Raw genomic sequence first — 6000 nt, forward strand, 5'->3', positions numbered from 1 at the left:
AAGGATAATACCGACACTAATCCAGATGCATATGTGCAACAATATATAGAATACATTGCATCACTGACAGACCAATGGTGGCAGAAGATAACAGACAAGTAAGAACGAATCTCCTTAAAACAGGAGGCACCTTTATTGAAGCCTCAAACTATATATATATATATATATATATATGATATGCACTTATTACATTAAACTGTTTATTGAAAAATTCCCATTATTTACAGGTCTAATTTAGTTGCAGTTGCTGCAACGCACACATATATATATATACTCACACATTCAAATTGTTCTTTAATAACTGTAAATTCTTAAATAAACACAATGCTCTTATCATACAACGCTGTCTACTTAAGCCATTAATTGAAGAGGAAATCGAAGAGAAATGAGTAAAGCCAAAATCTTATATATAATGCAAGAGAGTGCATGCACTTTAATAGGAAGGGGAAATATTCACAAACACACACACACGCAGCACAAACGCAAACACACGCGCTATAATATTTTCCTTATTTGCAAGAAAAATAAACTCGAAAGAAATATTGCATAAAAATATAAACATACCTATTTACATATTTATATACATTTACTCAATCGTATACATATACATATATGATACATATACATCATTAGGCTACGAAAAACACAAATTGATGTCATTTGTGAAAAAAGTAAACGTGAGCTCGGCACAACACAAAGACAAAAGAATAAACAAACGAAACAAAAAAAAATTGAAATTATAACAATTTATTTTTCATAAAAATGTGGAAAATGCAAAATTATGTGTAATAACGATATGACGCAGTTTAAAAATGTTTAATTTAAGAAAAAGCTTACCTTTTTATTTAATATGGTATATCTGTAACAGTATAATAGCCACAGTACAGAGACTCCTAATTGGTGGGTATTTTCACAGAAGGTGGGAGTTAATTTTTACATATATTTATAATAATAAATGTTGTTGCTATTTTATTGGAAACGTTTAAACGAACAACACTTTAAGTTTTTATTTACTCTATTTCAATTTTTAAATTCATTTAATAAAATCACTTAAATAACTGCAAGAATTAGAAACGCAACACAAAAAATTTTGTCCAGCCAGCAAGACAGTGAGAAAGGGAGAGACAAAGAGTAAAAAACATTACAAATTTTCAATGTACAAAATTTTTATTATTATAAATTGTCTGACACTTCGCAGTTTCACTTATTCGCCTATCCGTTTAAAAAAGGCACACAGAGACGCATACACCTACATTAGCATTCACGTTATACGAATGCTTTTATGTAATTTATTGCTTATATATATATATATATATAATATATAAAATATATATATGTATATACTGTATATATATATATAATTTTTTTTTTTATTACTGACGGATTGGAACGAAAAACAAAACATCCACTTGTCCCCGAAAAATTTTTATCTTGCACACTTTCGTTTTGTTAAACTTTTGTTTTACTTCACCAGGTGTATGTTTGATTTTCTCAAAGACTTTAAAAACGGTAAGTTCTTATTCTTCGAGAAAATAATAAACACCTATTATTTTTATTTTTTTTCCGAGATAAACGGGATATTTCAGCAAAAATAAGAAATTCTTTGTATAAAAATAATTTTGGAATTTTCACGTATAGAAGCGCGGACTTCGTTTGAAGAACACAAACGAACTGTAGATTAACAATCGACGAATGAAGCAAATAATGTGTTGAAAAAGTAGATTTTTTTTCCTTAATTATTGCGTATGTACGTATATTCTCTGGCTATTATAAAAAAAAAAAGTTCCGAACTGAATACCACACTACAGTGACTTGTAAAACGACTTCAACACAGTGAAACACGAAAAGCTAAGCACCAATGATGTCAACATAAACAAAGCAAATCCTTAAAAGCATTAAAAATCGCTTAGTTAATACAAATGTAAGGTATAATATGTGCTATCGAGAGAAGAAATGAGAACGAATTGGCAAAGTTTACGTTGGTTATACTGTAATTTACGCAAATTTACATCGTTGTGTATTAATAGTCAAAAAATACATTCCTAGATGTTTCTTATTGTATCTACGGAATTTGCAACGTTGTCTGTCAACATAATATTATTCAATTGTTTTATGTATTTCAGATGACATCTTACAAATTATGAAAGTTGTTTAAATAAAATTTGTGAAATGTCGAATGCTTTCGCAGCAAAATGTTAATCTCATTTATTAGCGGCGTAACATATGATGCCATCAACGCTAAACACATTCTCATAAGAATTAAAATTGACATTATTGGAAAATGCGTATAGTAAAAATAAGAAATATAAATAAATACAAACAATAAAGCTAGCGACATATATTCAAAGAGAAACAAGGATGTAAGTCTCTCTCGATTTACGAAAAAAAAAGAGACGCACGTGCGTTATTAAGACAGCTTATACGAAACAAAATATGCGAAGAGAATTGTTAGTTGCTATTCGATTCACATGGCCATTACGAATATAAGTGAGCCGTGCTATAAAATGTAACGTCCTCAGTCTAAAATGAATTGTGTCGATTAAAATTATACTAAGTCCTTTCTTTGCTCTGCTCGAAGTATTCGAATTAAAGCATTTTCTTACTGTAAAAATTATGTTGCTCTGAGAGACTTTACATGCAAGCTATTCAGTTAAATCAGGTTTATTAAATGGTCCAATAATTAGCCTTAGAGCGATTGCAAGTTCGTTTAGCTTTTATCTTTGACGTTGTTTAATTTATCAAAATCAACAATTTTGGTCTCTAAAGGGATAAGATATGCTTGTAATTCCTAAAAAAAGATTCTTTTATTTTCGGTGATAGTCCATTTTATTTAGTTTTGGTTTATTTAGTATTTTATTACCACTTTATTTAGTTTTGTTTTTGAAAAGAAATTTTATTATCATGAGGAGTAAATTCCGTCTTGTAAACGTAATTTAATTCAAATTAATTTAATTTATATTAATAAACCGATAGTAACGATTTTAAAGTTTAATAATAATAATGATAATAACAAATAATAGTAATGATATTAACAGTTGCTTAAAAATAAACGAAGTAGCAGCAATTCTAAAAAATGCAACAACAAAATACATATGGTACTACTTTTACAGCGATAAAATACATATGGTCAAATGTACATATGGTCAAAAAATTTGCAACAACAAATACACACGGTATACGCTTTAGAACAACCAATAGACAAAAAACTTTAAAAAATAGTGGTTTTTTAATAGGGTTGTAATGCCAATTTTTCATTCGCAGTTCTTTGATATGGCAGTCTTGGCAATATGTACGCAAAAGGAGATACTTTTGCTTTTTTTTGAAAACATACGCTTGCAAATTTATTTATTTCTCTGTTAGTGTTTTTTTCCGCATTAACAAGTAAGAAAATGATATATGGACGTGACCGAATCTTTTATAACCATCACTGTTATCCTAAAAAAGACGAAAATAGTAAAAGAGCTAAATTTTCATGCTCTGTAATGTGGAATGGGCACGGGCTGCGTTTTATACTTTCAAAATAAAAGTTTTTGTCGGATAAGTGTGTGGGCTTTGTAGGCATGTCCTTGAAAAAGTTTAAGTCATTTCCGAACTCTTTTGCACAATTGTAGACGTCTTATTCATTTTCGTTAACGGGAGAATGTTTACCACAAATACCACACAATAGCGCGGACAGAGAGACGAATAGACGAACATGTTTAGGTGTATTGCAAATTCAATTGCAAGTCAACAGCTTCCTTTTTGCGGCCAGGAGAACGTTTACAACAGACATAAGACAACCGGATAGACGGACAACCGGACGGCCGAACATGCATGGAATTTGATGTTGATCAAGGCAATGAGGCTTTCTTCGGGGCGGTGCAGACGTTTCGACAAAATGAATATACCCCTCATCCTTCGTTAATTGGTATAAAAAAAATGTTTACTTCTTAATCAGTTAATTACGCTCATAGAAGTTACGTTAGAATTTAATTTTACTACGTTGGACGCGTACAAGTGTGTGTCACATAAAATAAAATATCGTTATACGTGAAAAGTAATAGTAAAAAAAAAGCTTTTTCGTAGAATTTGAGGTAAAGCATTTCTTTGCAATTTTTGTTCACAGTAAAAATTGAAAATCGAATCAACATAAACGGCTAAAGGAAACAAAGAAATTCTCGAATGGCATAATTCAAGATACTGATTCAGATACGATTTATATTTCTTAACATTTGCATCGTACTGCATGTAAAGCAGTGCGTGGAGTGCAAGAAGCAACGGCCAGAACTGCGGAATATATCCGCTGGGCGGATGCTCTACGCCTTTTCATTTGAATAGTATAATATATGTAAAATAAACTCTTCTTGAATATCCGCATATCTAAATTTAAAACGTTTAGTTGGTTGGCTGGATATCAAAAAATAAAGCGAAAATTTAATATATTTCTATTGGCAAACTTAGATATAACCCTTCTGGTTCGCCTCATGTCGTGTATTATGATTGTTCTCTTGAAGAGTACGCAATTGTCGAGTGGCAAGCTTTAGTAATGAGCTAAAAACATTGGCATAGTTGGCGTTTATTGTGGGTGTTGCCGATTTTCTCTTTGTCACAGAGACAGCAGCATCAGGTTTAGATCGGCTATCTCGAAATATTTAAAAAGACGATATTATTATGACATCTCCGTTAAAATTTTAGAGCTTTTGAATTTTATTGCCAGAGTTATCAGATCTCTAAAAATGTACTTTGTGCTGTTATGTTGTAAAGTGGTACCGTGTGTGATTATTATTGCAAATTCTAATTTTTGTTCACATTTGTCATGCCCGTGCTATTGTTTACATTTTAACAGTAAGGCCATATGTAATCCTTGACTTACTCTGTTGTTCGCGTTGGAGGCGCGAAACCTCTTCTATTGGCATTTGCATAACGCCACAACGCCCAAGAGGTTTTTTTGGAGGCCCATAATTAATTATTGTTTTCCCACTATTTCTTCAAACCTCACCTCGACTACTAACACTAGCTTTATCGCGCCTCTATAAACAAAAGAAAATTTGGAATTAAACATTCAATAAATGTTTCTTAACCTTTACCTTCCCGTTTTATGGTAAGGATAGATTAAGAGCTGTACGAAAATCGCGTTTATCAGATGAATCCGTTCGTACAAATGCTTGCATTCATGGCCTTTCATCCTCTTTTATATTGACTTGTAACATATCGAAACTTGGCGAGAGATTTGATGACCCTGTTGTGCTAGTTAATGAAGCAATAACCAAGTAAACTTTATTCTAGCGATTGTACCTACATTCTGAGTTAGCTACACTTTTGAATGCAATTTTGACAAATACCAGAAAGACTTTGGATCGCATTTTAGGTTACGTCTGGTTTAATTCGTTCATTTGAAAAAACGAAGAAAAGATAAAATAATTGAAATTATACGCCAAGTAAGGATCGATTTGTTATATACAAATTATTTAGATTTTCTTACTTTGTCAGAAAAAGAAAAACAGCCGCAAAGACAAAATATGGGTAAGTAAGTAATGTTAGAACTACAAGAAGCATGTAAATGTCTACATGAACGTCTTAGGTACGTTTTCTCACTTTTCTTACAAAGTCATTCATTTTCTTCTTTGCATTGCATTTTTGATCTTTCCATATTTTTGATGATAGTATGAATTGCATTTTCTTCATACGTCACAAATGCTTTAATAATATCTCATATATACTCATTGACGACGGTTGCCGCGGCTTATACAGAAACGACAAAGTATCCCAACCCATATCATCATCAGGATGACATTAACCTAATGTCAGCAGTCCTCATACTGTCGTTGGGGTGTACACAACCAACTTCAGCGTGTTACTCAGTTGAAATAAAGCAAAAAATCAAACATAACCTAGAAATCAAAAAAATCAAAAAATTTAATAAAAAAGCAATGGATTTCTAGAAAGTTACTGGATTATGGATCTAAATTTAAGTTAAAAGATCCAATCCATATTAAATACAAAAAAAAAAAAAAAAAAAAA

General features: G+C 31.2%; 1 protein-coding gene across 1 annotated transcript in view; it reads right to left on the reverse strand.

Moving 5' to 3' along the window:
* LOC119637288 (homeobox protein 2) overlaps positions 1-1316 on the reverse strand; it is a 124447-nt gene extending 123131 nt beyond the window's left edge. Inside the window, exon 1 of the mRNA XM_038033219.1 lies at positions 838-1316. The gene's annotated coding sequence lies outside the window, so the exon portion shown is untranslated. The remainder of the gene's footprint in view (positions 1-837) is intronic.
* Positions 1317-6000: the final 4684 nt, after the last annotated feature.

This window comes from Glossina fuscipes, unplaced genomic scaffold, assembly GCF_014805625.2.
Source record: "Glossina fuscipes isolate IAEA_lab_2018 unplaced genomic scaffold, Yale_Gfus_2 59, whole genome shotgun sequence".
In the NCBI taxonomy this organism is placed as follows: domain Eukaryota; kingdom Metazoa; phylum Arthropoda; class Insecta; order Diptera; family Glossinidae; genus Glossina; species Glossina fuscipes.